Raw genomic sequence first — 15,730 nt, 5'->3', positions numbered from 1 at the left:
TAATTAGATTACTAGCATTATGCTTTAAATCAAAGGAAATACAAAGAACTAATAAATGTGCAGCAGCCATCACCATGAGCTCTCCAAGCAACGCATGCTGTCACCTCAATCATGGTGTACGCTCTTAAGTCCTTTTTTTCCCAGAATTATCATTTAATTACTTTCTATACCGCTTCATCACAGAGGCAGGTTGATGCAGCATGGCTCTGATGGGGGCCTTTCAGGCCAACAAGGCTGGTTTCACAGACCCAAGACAAATATGCCTGCCTAATCCAATTATCAGGGATGAGGGCACAAATACACAGCAGCCAGCAAGGGAGCTTCATCTCGCGTGCAGGCGAACCACACATCTCGTGCTTTACAGAAAGACAGAAGCCTGTCAACTCTTCTCTCATAATGCATCCTACCTGCATAGGTGGCACATCAGAAACACAAAGCAGAGCATCAGTTCAGCCCAGAACATTGTTTGTGTATGAATACAAACAAGAGCTCCACAGAAAAGCCTATTAATCTTAACCGAATGAAGATCTTTGCCAATTTTGCTCCTGCAAACAACCCTTCTTTCCCCTCTCCTCCAGTTTCCAGCTTATGCAGAACCCTTTGCACACACTGCACACACTGTGCTCCCGAGAGTCCTTTAACAAAATAAATAAAAGGCACTTGCAGCGTCTATTTCCTCTCCAAAAGAAGCATTCACAAATTATTTTAGCATTGGAATGAAGACTCCATATCAAGGGAAGAAATCTGCAAACAGGAAATGGAGAGAATCACCCTCTGGAAGAGGAAAAGGAAAGGAAGGGCAGGGAGCCAGGGCTGCAGCTGAAGGAATGAGACACGGTGCAGCTCTCCAGCCCCGACACAGACAGAACCTTCCCACACCTCAACACACTTCAGCAATTTAATCGTGCTACGTGAAGATCACAAGTGTTTGCTCCATGATAAAAATCATACTGATTGATTCCCAGGTGAGAAAAGCCGATTGATTCCTCTCAAGAAGATTAAAGGAACAAGAGGATGATGTTTAGCTATGGACAGGACAAACAACAGCAGGTGCTTTCTGACTGCAGCTCCCTGCATCCTCAACATGATACAAAGACAACGGAACATTCCCTTGCATTTTTTCCACTCTCTGCCCTGTTGCATTAGATCACACCTCACAAACTTCTACTCCAGCTGCTTATTTCTAAGGGAAAACGGCACCAGTCCTTTCCTGACCACAGCACTCAACCCAACAGTGGGTAACAAACACTGCTTTATGAACAGCTGCATTGAGGTCTGCTGCTGATACACTGCTGCAGAGCTCCAAACCCACTTCACAATCAGGAAATGCACACAGAAGCCTCAGAGCAGCTAGAGTTATCTATGCAGGAGGACCACCACGACCTAACAGAACTGCATGAAAACACAGGTCCACGAGCCAAGGTCTATCTGAACACACTAAACAAAAAATCACTGTATGCAACAATAATGGTCATTTCCCATAAAATACACAAATTACCTCCAATTACAGATCAGTGCTGCAGTTTGCAAAATTTGCATGAGTGCTCAGGTCATTCCCAGTCTCTCACCTTTCTGGAATAGAAATGAGGAGCTTTCACATTTTCTTTTGACAGCTATATTTTATTTGAATATATTATGTTAATTATTCAAAGCTCATGGACATTTGCAATATGTTCTGAGTATGCAAATTCAATTACCCTGAATTCTCTCTTTCACAGATCTGCTGCATGGCCAGCAGAAAACAAATGTGACACACCAGAACAAAGATGGAGATGAGGGTAACATACAGGAGGACTGATTATTGCTACAAATTCTAGTTTACATAGGCAGGCATGGAAGATACACCATGCGTTTGTAAATTGTCTGTATCAGAGTTCCTGTTAAGAGTCAAATATCCTCATGTGCCCCAGGTCACACCGCATCTCACACCTCCTGCAGCCTGGCCCTAGTCTCCAATAGAACATGAACAGATGTGTACAGAGTATTTTAAGCAGTTATCAGCCAGGACTTCTCCTGCCAGGCCCTTAGCTCAGGTGCAGCACTATTTCAGCAGACAGGCACAGCATCCAGTACTATCTAGAAGTCTCCTTTCTCCAGCTCCTGTCACTAGGATGATGCAGTGAAACCAGCCGTGTGCCTCCAGGCAGGCCAAGGGCTCCTGCAGATTTGAAGCTAACAGATTACAGTTAGATGGAAAGAATTACAGTCCCACGGACAGCTCGTATTTCCTCACTGGTATGTTAACCACCTATTTTTTAATGAGATTTTCTGGTAGAAACACGTTTTGTTTAAGTAGCACCAGACCCATTACACCAAAATTCCTTGCTTCATTAAACCTCAGCGTAACACAGAATTCCAGCTGGAGAAGACAGAAGAACCCCACTGCCCGATCCAGGAGATCTGAGGAACAGGATAAAGGTACAGACCCAAGCACCCCACAGAAGAGTTCTTCAGCCCATGCGATGGCTTTCTGGTAAGGGTTGGCTGCTCAGTTGCTCCCCATTTCTGAAATCACTTTGGGAAGCAGATCCTCCCTTCAGCTGCCTCACTGTGTTTCCAGTTTCCTCCCTCCTTGCACATCCCCACTTCCACAAAACAGGTAACAATTACTTTGTGGTTTTGCAAGAAGCATTCAGAGAAGCTCACATTTACTCATTCCTAACGAAGCTGACAAAACTGTAACAAAAACCAACAATCGGTAGCAAAGCAGACTGACTTCTCAACATGCCTTTAAATTGGTCAACGAATTAAGGAACAATTGTAATAGGACTAGCAGAGTAATCTCATAAACCTCAGATCTTTAGAAAGCTAGGCTTAAAACTAAATGCTTAAATCCATGAATCACATTATCCAAATAGCACAGAATTTCTTTGTTTCAGCAATTCCATTTGGAAATCCTTGAGATTTTTTTCCACTTTACTGTGAACAGCCTGAAGAAAGAAGGACGCAGCAGAACCAGTAACTGCTCACACACTTTCATAATTAATAAAGCCAATAACTGACATCTTTTTACAACCTCTGAAGATAATGGCATTATTAAGTGCTTATCTTACATCTGAATGCAAACAGCAAAACATCCACATACTCACACACACACACACAGACCAACTGAGAACAGGAAGGATGATCTACACTTCACACATGTTCCTTCTTGGGCCCCACATATTAACACACGCTGTTCCACTTTCACATTCAGGCAGTAGGCAGAAGAGGAATGTAAATAACACTTAACAAAGATACGATTTCTTTTCTTTCTACATCCTGCTCCTTCTCCTTCGTGCTGGATCAGGAAGGAAATCACTGGACTAACATGGGAAAACTAACATTACAGACAATCTCCTTCACTGGCCTATATTCCAGCACTGAAATTACTCATTCTGATCTACAGTAAGGTGAAACCAAACCTAAACATTTCTCTCTGTACCTATCTTTCTGGCACACCTGCAAGGATGATCTGAGCATCTACAATACTTCAAACATACGCAAAGTCCTGCTGTGAGCTGAAACTTGGCCCTGGGTGCATCCCCTCAAACACAGATGGTTTCTCTGGTGCTGTTCCACCTGCAGACTCACTGCCATGCCAGGGGCTGGCATTGCACAGCGAGCCCATGCTTGGTGCTGGGCATCTGTTGGTGAACAGTGAGAGAGAGAGGCACAACCAGCAGGAGCCTGTGGGGAAGTGAAGAGGATTAAAAGGTAAAAGGCAGCTTTAGCAAAGAGCTGATCTTATCAAGTCACTGATACTAAGCAAGAGAGGTTGTTAGTGTAAGAGAAAGCGCATACACTATAGACCTTCTGCTTGGGGAAGCCAGGTCGTATCTCAGCCTCTTATGGGCATTTTTCAGTCAGCTGGGCAACTACCAGCAGCTCAGACAATATACAGACTTCATACAGCCAAGTGGAGATAGGCTGGGAAAGGAGACAAGAAGGGAATAATTAGCACTTTCTATCCACAATAATATTGAAAGCATTCCCGATACTCTGGAAACAAAAATAAATCATTCTCATTAACTCGTAGAATTTATTTGGCAGCTGATGCTTCAAAGCCCTGCAGAAAATTGGCCCCGTAATGAGGGCTGCTCACACACCAAGCCAACATACAGAACATCAGCGATCTGAAGTTGCAGAGATCCAGCACAGGGCCCACCAAGAAGTTAACAGCTCCTTCCTCCTTCCTCAGATGCGACTCCCTCTGCATTTTTTCAGAGCTGCCTTTTTGTCCCGTGCTGAAAGGACACGCCATACTTTCATGGTATGTATCATTTTTGTGGGCTTTTTTTCTGCTTTGGCTTTAGGAAAAGTTTATTAACAGGAGGAGAAAATGAAAGAAGACCTTCCTAATCTGACCCTCTGGTTTTGTAAATACAAACATGCCTGTGAGCCTTCTGGTCCTCGTCTCCTCAAATTCCATCTCTGTCACTGAACATGGATATTAAATTTTTACAGGTGCAATCTGAAATGGGATCAGAATGCAAATGCAATCACTGAAACGACTGATATTAAGAGTGTTCTGAACACAAAAGCTGTTCTAGGCAGAGCAACCGGCTTATAATTAATACCAAACAAATGATGAAGGTAAAAACACAGTAACATTTCTACATTTCCCCAAATTCTGCTAAACACAAGCAATTCCAGTAAATTCCAGATAATACAGTGCTTTTCTTACCAGATAAGGATCAAAATATATTTTAATTGTTCAGACCATGGATGTAGGCTTTCACAGCAAAGATTCATACTGTACTGGCATCTGGAGCAGCCTCTGCTACAACCCTTTGGGCTCATACCACTTTTCTCTGCAGAACCTATGGCAATAAATCATTCAGATCCTAAGCATGTCTCCTATGCAACACTTAAAAGAATTAGAGAGAAAAAGCAGCTGCAGGAGTTCAGTCCCATCTTACCACGGTCTCGTGTAAGTCTGAAGCATGAGCTCATCTTTCTGGAATAAGATTTAGTACCAGGGTACAAGTATTCCTCTAAAAGCAGTCAATTTCTACTTTTGGCTGGACAAAATACGGTACTGTTAATAAATACTCTTCAACAGTTACTACTGGGACATCAGCTGGCACATCGGAGCACGCTGCCACATGGCCATCTAAGGTCACTGTTAGAAAACCAGGAATCCCAAATTCCTCTCTGAAGCAGGGCAGTCCCTCTAAGAACACGATGAGCTGAGGACAACATACCAACAGGCTATCCACGCTGCCCACTGTGAGTGTGATGGCAAAGACTATCAGGGCTTTCATCACCAAGGCTGGGCAAGGCATCTTGCTCGTGCAGCCCATGCTGCTCACAGCGTGGCCCAGGATGGATGCTGCAGGCCCTGCAAGCCTCGTGTGGGAGCCAGACAGGCTCCTCTGAGGGCACCGTGGGCTCCTGCAGCTCCACCAATTCATTCTCTTTGCTCTGCCCAGCCCCTCACTTTCTGTAGGTGGTCCTTGCAAGGCCTGCAGGCAATACCACAGCACCGCCTGCTCTGTGCCCAACCCGCCTTACTAGAATTCATGTGGTCATTTTGTCATCCAACCTCGAGCTCCCGGAGTGACTCACTTTCAGAAGGAGCTGCTGGATGACTTGTGACTGGGTAACGGAGATGGAAGAACAAAACTGGAATGGTATCAGAAGAGCTTGGAGCAGAAAACAACTGTCAAATAAACATGAAAAAACTTGAAAAAAAAAATCTGTCTTAGACAAAGGCTCTCATTGTACACATGGGAGGAAATTCAAAACACCTTTCTATTCACGTCAGCTTCAGGCCCTGGACAACCAACTGTCTGGATAGAAAAGGCAAACGTTTAGAAATACTTTTCCCACAATGCTCCCTCGCTTTGCCAGATCAGCAGATGACTCTGAAAATAGCACAAATAATCTCCGATGCGTTTAACCGGCCTGTCTTGAGCCTGCAGAATGCTTCCACTGGGATGTACCAACTACCCTGGGGGGGCTGCTCCTCGCAGCCTCCAGGCAAGCAAAGCCAACATGTGATGAATACAGCGCACACGACTGAAGGAGCAAAACATGGGAACAGTCACTATGGCTTCTTGGGGCCAGGCACCAGGTTGAATCTTTCCTCTCCCATTGTAACTGCTTTACAGCCAAATGTTAGAGAGAAATACAGGACAAATCTCTGCTGTGGGATTTCAGGAATGTGGGGAGAGGGAAGAATGTGCTTTAATTCAGAACACATGCAGCACATGTATAAATACTGCTTGCAGTCCATATGCATTCAACTCCTGCTTTCACAGTTAAAACTGCATTGAGACAATTTTCCTCCCAAGTCCGTACACTCAGCTGGCACCTGACCCACCCCCAGAGCCTGCCCTAAATAAACAGGAAGAGATCTAACAAACACATTGTTTCTGCAGCACAGATTCTTTATATTCTTCCCATTTCCAAGATGTCTCTAACAAAAGTTATGCCATTTGAGAGTGGAAATTTCCTCTAGGTCCCATGGAGTCTACAAGGACGATCAGCAATGAGGGGCAGGTAAAATATCACACCTTGTTTATCAAAAGAGCCTTTAATTTTTCTTATGAATCATGCTTCCACTACCTCCAGTGGGAGAAGGTGCACAAATCACTTTCCCACAGGATCTAAATATAATCATTAGTAACTGAATCCAATTTTCACTTACTTTAGTTAGCAGAAGAATCAACAGCACAGCTTTCCATATGGTGGCGTTGCTCCTTTCCTGCTTACTCCAGGCTTGCTCTGGAAACACAAGCTACAATCTAGAGCCTGCTCTTCAGAGAGCGTCTCTAACCCCTAACAACAGGGTGTGCAAACCTTCTTTCTACCTTTACGGCCTGCAGCTCTTACATCTTATCCAACACTAAGGACTGGCAGGGCGGGAGGGAAGTGCTGCAGACAAGCAACCCACTAACATCAAATACAGCCTGGTGTTTCAGGTTGGCAGACACAGAAGTGAGTGCAGCACCACCTAGAATTCCCCTGCAGCTCAGCAGGGACAACATTTTGCTCTGCTTGTGGCTACACAACTTGTTTTAAGAGGTATGAAAGAAAAGATAAGCCACCGTCCAATGCTGCTCAGCAGTAACACCAATCCTAGCGCAGAATTACTGGCAATTTAATGGAAGAATAAATTGATTACGTGGCATCTGTAAGGTGTTTCTTGGTTAAGTTTGGGGCAGTGGCAGGACTATTTCTAACATTATTCATCTAATTTCAGGTCTGAACTAGGATTTATATTATGTAAACATTTGAGATGTATCTGCAAGTGCACATCTGCACACAACCCTCCCAATTCTAACAACATTTAATGTGTTGAGAAACTTTGCAGAACTCAAGAATATACAAACATATGCTACTATTTGTGTTCTCAAAAACAAAAACAAATGAAAAGCAGTACAAAGAAGGAATAGGGAAAAATAAAAACTGTGTTCTAAAGAAGACAGCATCCACCAAAACAACTCCTTTGGCTATTCAGCACACAGTTTCATTGCCTCACTTTGAATTCCTCATCTGAGCAGCAGCTTAAATGACTGTCCCTCCCCATCAGCATTTCTCCATGTTGCAGACTGGCAGTCTGAGCAAATTTAGGTGGATCACACTGAAAACCCACAACAAAACCCAGAAATGAGACATTAAAGCATCTGGTCAGCCCACTGTCATAAGGCTTGGCATTCACAGCAAAGCCAGCCAGGGACATCTCAAAATCTCTGTCAGCAAATGCAGCTCTTATGGACTGGACGGTCCTGACAAAGGTGATCTGGATTCACAGTTAAGACAGGAGGTCTTTAGTCAGCAGTTAGGCAGCCAGTAAAACTAACATCGTGCAATGATGTGCACTGAGACTACTGAAGATGACCAAAATCTGGAAGTCTGGACTTAAGAATAAATAATGCTATGATTGTTGTCTGTGCCTTCTGGGCCAGCAGCTCCAACAGACAGCATCAGCAGCACATCTGCACCTCCAGCAACAGTGCAGCACACAGCCATACAGCAAGCTCCATATCCAGCGGAGCACTCAGCTCCAGCAGCACACGAGGACAATGCACTCAAGCAGCACTGCCATACAAAAATGGAGGCACAGCCATCTTTCAGACTCACAGTACGCACAGCCAAGACATTGCAGAGGACTCTGTTTCTTATGCAATGGTGCCTAAACCACCAGGACAAAGAATGTTACTACAATCCCTGTTACTCCTGTGGCGGCGCTCAGGCTGCCGAGAATGAAGCTGCCAACAGAAGGCCTTGCCCAAAGACGGCCAACCACTCTGCCACTGCCTTCCTGTGACACCCCATGGCCAGCAGGATGCATCCTGGTGACCCTGCTCCTCTCCCACAGGGCAGCTGGGCCCTGGCTCAGCCCCAGAACTACCTCCACACTTCTGGTTTTCTCCAAATGCAGGCACTCTTTCTCTTGCCCAGAAGATCAGACCCTTTTGATTTCGCTGTCTCTAAAACTGCTCCGTGTCTTGCCTCCTTCCCTTGAATTCCTGGTAGATCAACCCATTTCATCTTCCCTTTGACTGCATCCATTCTGAAAAACACCTAAGGTTGTTCTGGAAATGAAGATATTTCTCCACATTGGAGTTCCCAGGGTCAGGCTGGATGGGGTTTTGAGCAACCTGATCTAGTAAAAGGTACCTCACCCATGGCAGGATGGTTGGAAACTGGGTGATCTTTCAGGTTTCCAAATCACTCTACGATTTAATGAAGTAAATGGAGATTAAAAAGGATTTAGCAAAAATTAAGACAGCTGGAAGACAGAGACAATAATTTGCACAGCAGCAATTTGGAACTAGATTGGGCCATCTTCAATTCAACAAAACTCTGCTACTTTGTGATTTCTGCTTTAAATTCTGACACCCTGAATGTGCTCAGGTCTTTAACAGCCATATTAGTTAGTCATCCCAAAACAGGATGGAAAGTGAAGGTCTTTTTGTCTGCAGATTGCTTAGTAACATCAGCAGACGTTTGAGGATGCTGCCCACTTACAGAGACATTTACCTAAGCTGAATACTGAATCTTGCAGTTTTTCATATGGTTAAAATCATGCAACTATGTAGGAAAAGTAATGAAGTCACTGAAAAAGACTAGCAACTCTGGCAAGGTTCAGCTGTAATAAAAAGACAAGTGATTTTGTTCTTAGTTATACAGAAAATCCAAGGGAGAAAAGCTCCAGTGAAAGTAAGCTTTCTATTTCCCTTTCAGCATTACGACAGAAGGTAACCACGGTTCCTTCGGAAACCACAGTCACTCACCTGGACCGGTTTTAGCAACAAATATTTCTGACACAAACCAAATGAAACACACGTGTTTAATGCAGTCCCTTTGTGCAATTCTTACGTTGCCCATGGAGCTGATGCTGCGGATAGTTTATCACTCCACACAACGGTATTTCTAAGCCACAGGCAGGGAAGACAATTGCCTGATTTTTTATTTTAATGTTTGTAGCAGACCACTGGGTTCTCCTTGAATCTCAAACTTTGTATGAGGATTTCTGTTTCTGTTCCCAAGTCCAATACGAGACATTTGAACTCTGAGTGAAGAAGCGCAATTATTAATGAATCCTGGTGTCAAGTCCAGCTTGTTAGTCCCAGCTCAGAAACACAATGGTTCCATCCGTCTAGAAGACAGAAAGGTGGGAGACAAGGATTCTGCAGAATTAATTGCCCAGGAACAGCCAAGCCTCAGCAAAGTATGTTTTATTTCAGTTAGCAGTGAGGTTAAGAACAGGGTAAGCACAATCATAAGATGATGCATACTCGCCTCACCTCAGGAATTCTGATTCTGCTCTTGCTTGTTGCAGGCAGATTTGAACTACTCAGCAAGGAGATGAGTCCTAGAAGCAATCTTGTGACACAGTAGAGAGGACATTCCCTGAGAATCCGCCTTTCAAAGAAAATCAACCAAGTGTTTCTAATCCTCTTCCTCAGGAGCTCTACCATCTCCATTCACATCACCAACTCACTTCACGTATTTTTCATTTCAGTTCTAAAAATGCATGCACAACTTTTGGCCTGGCACACAGCGCAGCAAGAATGCACAAAGCAAACGAGCAGCACTGCAGAAAGGACCCAGGAATCTCAGCTCAGCAATGGGCAGCTCTTAAAAGGCCCCCAACAAAACACCACCAAAAAATCAACTTTATCAAGTCCAGTGTGCATTAGAAGAAATAATCACTTCTAAATGACCAGACAATTAGTGGCTGGACTAACAGTTCCTGGTCAAGAATGCAAGCAGCATAAGTGGATCTATGAAACAGTCATGACTTGTTTCTTAACCAACAGTGGAATTTACTGTTATCCTTTAAGAAGGCCAAAGCAACTAAACTGAGGGACACATTAAAACGGAGCGCCTGGATGTTTGGAGGAATGCTCTGAACCACACAGAGCTGCAGCTCTGCCACTTCTCTCAGAACACTCAAAAGGACTTTTCCTGACCATCATTCCTACACCAAACCTCCACCCACAGTCACTTCTGGCAGCACCAGCAGGTGCAGCTCCCTCTCCCAACATGGGCGTAGTTGTGCTGGAGGACTGCTGCCTCCCAGCCTGCAGTCATCTCAACTTTGCTCAGTCAGCATCGCCTGCCAAGAAGGACAAAGCCAACGATAGGGACAGGAGGGAAATCCAGCCTGTGGAAACACTAAATATATAAATCTGTTTGGCTAAGGTGAACGTGGGAAAAATTCTTCAGGATGAGCGTCACATGTAGCTCTGCCAGATCACTACTCTTGTAACACAAAAGGGAGAAACATCGACCCTGAGTTTCCTTACATTGATTTGCCTCCTTTATCCCAGACCTCTGAAGCACCAAGTAATTTAGTAGTTGCTATAGAAACTACCAGATTTTATTGAACTGCCCCGAAAGGGTCAAGAGATAGCATGAAAGCAGTACATTTTAAATTATTTCCCTGCTACGCAACTGCTTCATTTTAGTTGCCTTGCACTCCTCTGCTTTGTCATTCAAAGAGTATTTGACTGACCAGGAGGTGCCAAACTGCTAGGGGCTGCAACAGGTAAATCCCAAATCAGCAATGGTCATGCTCTAATAAGCTGTATAATTCCTCACACAGAGGAGCCATCCCAAGCCTGTTTTCACCCACATTTCACCAGTTTAATAATTCTGCACTTCATAATTCATCTCTTCACTCCAGCTCTGACACACTCTCCCCCCATCCCCTCTCATTTATGCTTCTATCAATACATACGTGCAGACTCCATCACATTGCATCACTGCAGCTTTGGACTGTTGCCTGAACGTAGTCAGCTTTGCTGCTCTGTGAACTCCTTGCTAGCACCTCTCATCCTTGTACACATATAAATACAGTACTTAAGTACTAAGGGACAAACCACACAGAACATCTCCAGGTTGGATATTAGGAAGAACATCTTCTCAGAAATGCAGTCAGGCACTGGCACAGGCTGCCCAGGGAGTGGTGGAGTCACCGTCCCTGGGGGTGTTTAAGGAAAGGGTGGCTGTAGTACTTTGGGATGTGACCACTGGGCACTATTGGAGGTGGATGGACAGTTGGACTGCATGGTCTCAGAGGTCTTTTCTAGCCTTAATGATTCTATGATTCTGTAAAAAATACACTTACCTTTTCTTGCAGCACAGTCCAGCCAGAAGGCATTATCCTGCCTTAAATAAAGGAGCACGTGTCCCTAAATCAATTACCTTCTCTCAAAAATCCTCTCTAATCCCTTCAAACATGCTACTTCATTTATTCTCAAAGATATTAAAGCTTAACAACTTCAAGCTCTACAAACCCTCCACATTTCTCCATTTTGATCTTACTTTTTAAGTACTGAGACAATTTTAAATGGAGTGTGGCAGCACACGAGATCAAACACGATGCATCGGTTGACTTCACATTGCCCTCAGAGCACTACACATGGCAGCCCTGAAGAGCTGGCTAATTGCAGCAGCTAGCCCATTTTCCTCATCTGATCATTAAGGGAGCTGGCTTGCAGGAAAACCCCACAAATTAATGATGTTGGTGTATGTAAACCTGGAGCAGAGCGCTACCAAACTATGACAAGAATCTGAAAATGTCAGTGCCCACAGTCCTACAAATAAAGAACATATTTGGCTTTGTAATAGAGTTTTTCTCCCATGCTATGCTGTACTGTATTAAGAAAACACAGTCTACACCTGACAAACAAAAAAACCCACAGAGAATCCCCTCTCCTATCACACAGTACTCACCCACATCCTCGTGGCACAGCAACACCTTTGATCTCTGCTCCTATTTCTAGCAGTATTCATAAAATCCTAGAAACACTGTGGCATTAAACCAAACCTACAGCCTAAGCACAGTCCTGTGAGCTAAATGCACAACTGGCTGCATTTTAGTGCCATGTATTTTCAGTAATGGCTTTTTTGCAAACATATCCTTTATTCAGGATACAGACTTCATGCTTTATTAAATAATCTTCATCACTACCTTTGGGAATCCTAAATTTTTGGAGTATGGAGAGGAATAGGATACTGAGAAAATAAGTACAGCTGATGAGCAGGTTGGAAGACTTGAGCTGTATAAATTAGCCACTGGTCTTTTGCTTTTCATCCTACACATGAATCACCTCAGACTAATTTTGTTGCCCCAGATACATCTCGGGATTTATCAGATGTAACGATGAGCACTGGACTAGAAAGGGGAAAAAAGAAAAAAAAGAGAGGAAAAAAAAGAGGAGAAAGAAGAGGAAAAAAGAGATGCTTCTGATGCAGAGTGCTTCTGAGGATGGGAGAGAGGAGGATCAGGGTGGTCAAATGTGCAACAGGGTCAAACAGCACAACTCAGACTGCCTTGGGAATCTGCCATAGATAACATAAATTCACAGTACACACCAAACACAGCAAAGCTGGCAGGATTTAAATCAATTCTCAACCACCAAAGACTGATCCACATCTAACAGAGCTGACGCAGCCCACATCAATACCGACTGACGTGGTGACATAAGTAATTACCTTCCAGTTCATCCTTTAAATGACAGAAGAATCCTTCCTAGCTGAGCTATTCCCCTGAGCACCTCTCTGGGAAGAAAGGGCAGCGTCTCAGGAGCAGAGCCGTGTGCTGCAGCATTCCTGCAGGAAGGGCAACTCACTGATGAATGTCCCCTTCCACCTGTGCTTACGCCAATTTTGTGCAGCATCAGATTATTTGAAGAAAAAATATATTGGATATAGAGCACGCTTGGCTTTGATGATAATGTTTTCTGTTGGTTTTATTAAAGAAACATCTCTATTTATTTGAAAAAGAGAGAAAGGTGAAAAATGAAATCAGCAACGATGACCAGATGCTCCCTTCTTTCTTCCTCACTGAACACACCTGAGACTTCACTGTCACTTGTCTATGAGACAGGCTCTTTGCTTTTCGTAGCTGAACCTTGCTAAGTATCCAAAAAGGAAAATGTCTTTTATGAGCACTGTGAACTTACATAATGTCATACATTCCCTGGGGTAACCAGCTCCACACTACATTCCTTATCGTCAGTCACAGGAGAGCAGCCTGTCATTGTGGCTCATAGCATTAGCTGGGAGGATTCTGCAGAGCTACATTCTCCAGTTAACTGTACCATCAATAAGCAAAAGAGAGAACTCTTATTTGAAATACAGAACAATTGGGAAATACCTTTTTCTGAGAATGTGCTGCTTCCACTGCAGCATGGCAGAGGTTATTCTGAGCTTACTACTTCAACTGGGTTCAGCTGTAAGTAATTAAATTTAGTCATAGAAGTCTGATCTATAAATGGAACCTACAAAAGCAATTACCAAAGCTTCCATTAGATTGGTAAGCAATGGCAGCTCTGCTTGATGTAAATTTAAAGGAACGCTGTTTATACCACACGAGAAGTCACAGTAACTCAATCCCCTTGCAGAGATTTACTTCCAAAGTTGCACTTCACAGTGAATACAGTCACAGGTTATACATCTCAGCCATGTTCCTTCCAATTTAACAGTCTCACAGGCGAAAAAGACAATCATATAATATGACTTAAAGCGACTTTTTGGCTCCTGCTACATACTCAGGAACCAGATGAAGGAAAAAACTAAGTTAAACATGCAAGAGACAGGGTGACTAAGCATCAACATGTTTTTAAAATGTATTCTGTACTCTTTTTGCTCCCGTTGGAATCAAGACCATGAAAAGTTGATGGAGCTGTGAACGAGCTGGTATCTCTGAGCCCAGATTCACATTAACTTCTCAAAGCTCTGTTCTACAGGTCAACAATTTTGGCAAAGAAACAGAGCAAATGCATGAAAGCACTGAAACACTCCGAACAAGTAAAACAACGAGGAGAATTCATACTACCCTGCTGTCATTCAAGAGCCATGAATCTTCCCACCAAGCTGTGTGCCTTTGGCCCCCTATCTGTCAACGAAGGGTGAAGGATATTGGCTCCTCCTGACTGCCACAGCCCCTGCTGAGGACCTTTCAATTTCTAATGCTGCTGAAAAACCATGCCACCCCAAAATGGGGGGATTTTAGGGGAAGGGATGGTGAGGTTCTCCTCATTTCTTTGTTTTGAAAAAGTACTAAAATACTAAAAAACAAACAAACAGAAAAAAAAACAGCAAGATGACAAGATGAGAACAAGATGATAGTGATAGGACAAGGGGGAATGGTTTTAAACAGAGACAGAGGAAGTTTCGGTTAGATATTAGGAGGAAGTTTTTCACCCAGAGGGTGGTGAGGCACTGGCACAGGCTGCCCAAAGAGGCTGTGGATGCCCCATCCCTGCAGGCATTCAAGGCCAGGCTGGATGTGGCTCTGGGCAGCCTGGGCTGCTGGTTGGTGACCCTGCACATAGCAGGGGGTTGGAACTGGATGAGCATTGTGGGCCTTTTCAACCCAGGCCACTCTATGATTCTATGACAAAAGTGAAGGTGTACCGGCAGTCAGTATCCAGTCATCCCTTGTATACATCATCTCTTCCCCTACCATCAACACATTGCCTTCTTCCAGCCAATTACAAGAAATAAAACAACAAAAAGAAAACATTTTACAAATACATTCTGCCACATCCTATTATGCCAAGGCGTGCTGCACTCAGCAGCCATCAGGTTTGTACAGTCCTTGTTTTCAGTCCTCTGCTCCTGATCTTAACAGTTACTTCTACTTTTCAGACTCTGATTTAGGTACAACACTCTCATCCAGCAAGGACTGTGGAGCCAAGGACAAACATGTAACAAAACAGGATGTCTCTTTTTAGCAGTATAAATACAAATACTTGTTGGTCTCCTCCTCCGTCACACAGGAAATTCCAGGCTACTGTGTCCGTGTGCACGTGGCACAGACAAACAACAAGAAGCAGATGGACAGAAACAGTGACAGTTTCCCACGTTCAGTAAGAAGTCAGGACCATCTCTGCACATTCCATCACCCAACAGCTGTGTGTCCAACGGTGTGTTCACACTGCATGCTCGGGTCAGCAAAAGCTTGTTCTTTTTGGTCAGTAAGACTTCTCACACAGTAGAATTTTCTTTGGGGGATGGAAAGCTGAGAGAAGCAGCTATCAAACAATCATGCTGACATATCAGCTTGTGATTGTGTTTGAAAAGCAACTGGAAATTTGCTACAGTAAACCAGGGTAGAAGCAGCCGACAGCCACAGTGTCCTCAGTGAGAGCATCTCCTCTATACACAACAAACACAGCAATCTCCAACCAACTGACATTTCTGTGCCAAACAGAGCATTTAACTCCACGGCCTCTTATCAGCAATCTACCCTAGATGGGGATGTAGTAGTTAAAAACAG

The 15,730-nt window shown here is 43.9% G+C and overlaps 2 protein-coding genes across 4 annotated transcripts in view; one reads left to right on the top strand and one right to left on the bottom strand.

Moving 5' to 3' along the window:
• The window catches only part of HSCB (HscB mitochondrial iron-sulfur cluster cochaperone), a 169,224-nt gene that overhangs the window by 83,562 nt on the left and 69,932 nt on the right, over nucleotides 1–15,730 (top strand). The gene's annotated exons all lie outside the window — the stretch shown is intronic.
• Nucleotides 1–15,730, bottom strand: part of TTC28 (tetratricopeptide repeat domain 28) — a 125,993-nt gene that overhangs the window by 58,104 nt on the left and 52,159 nt on the right. The gene's annotated exons all lie outside the window — the stretch shown is intronic.

The sequence above is a fragment of the Tympanuchus pallidicinctus genome, unplaced genomic scaffold, assembly GCF_026119805.1.
Source record: "Tympanuchus pallidicinctus isolate F22 unplaced genomic scaffold, pur_lepc_1.0 scaffold25, whole genome shotgun sequence".
Taxonomy (NCBI): domain Eukaryota; kingdom Metazoa; phylum Chordata; class Aves; order Galliformes; family Phasianidae; genus Tympanuchus; species Tympanuchus pallidicinctus.
Note: the sequence above shows the minus strand (reverse complement) of the source record. Positions and strands in the feature narration are given on the sequence as shown.